The 570-nt window shown below is 64.0% G+C and overlaps 1 protein-coding gene across 1 annotated transcript in view; it reads left to right on the plus strand.

Annotated features, from left to right (window-relative positions):
• Positions 1 to 570, plus strand: part of CCAR2 (cell cycle and apoptosis regulator 2) — a gene marked incomplete in the record, with an annotated part of 18,680 nt that overhangs the window by 12,522 nt on the left and 5,588 nt on the right.

The following is a 570-nucleotide window of genomic DNA, read 5'->3' on the forward strand; positions in this document are numbered from 1 at the left end:
CCCCTCGCTGCTGCGGCTGCGGGACGAGGCAGAGGAGGACTTCGGTAAGTGGCGTGGGCGGTGTGGGAAACTGCTGCCCTCTCAGGGCTGGGAGCTCTCTGGGCTGGACCTTGTGGTCTGTTCTGGGGTTATCTCGGCTTTCTGCAGCAGGAGCAAAGCTGGAGGACTCTGAGGTCCGGTCCGTTGCCTCAAACCAGTCAGAGATGGAGTTCTCTTCCCTTCAGGACATGGTGAGACTCTGGGCCTCTGTGCTAGCGGTGCTTGGCATGGCCTCTGGCTCTGACCAGAAGGATGCTCAGGGCTGGCCTCTCCCTAGGGAGAGCAGACCGTTCTTGGGTGGGTGGGCACGCTCCTGGGTTCCAGAGGATGGCCCCATATCTGTCGGGGTGGGAGGAGAGGTGGCTCATCGTGGAGCCTGCTAGGTCTGGGCAGTGCCCCACGAGGCCGACAGTCCAGGTGCACTGGCTGGTGTCCCCCGCTGGAGACCTGCCCAGGGATGGCGTCAGCCACACTGCGGGTGCTGCTCTCCAGAGGGCTGCATCTTGAGGCCAGGACAGGGCTCAGGGAGGC

Source organism: Tupaia chinensis, unplaced genomic scaffold (assembly GCF_000334495.1).
Source record: "Tupaia chinensis unplaced genomic scaffold, TupChi_1.0 Scaffold000494_1, whole genome shotgun sequence".
NCBI lineage: Eukaryota > Metazoa > Chordata > Mammalia > Scandentia > Tupaiidae > Tupaia > Tupaia belangeri.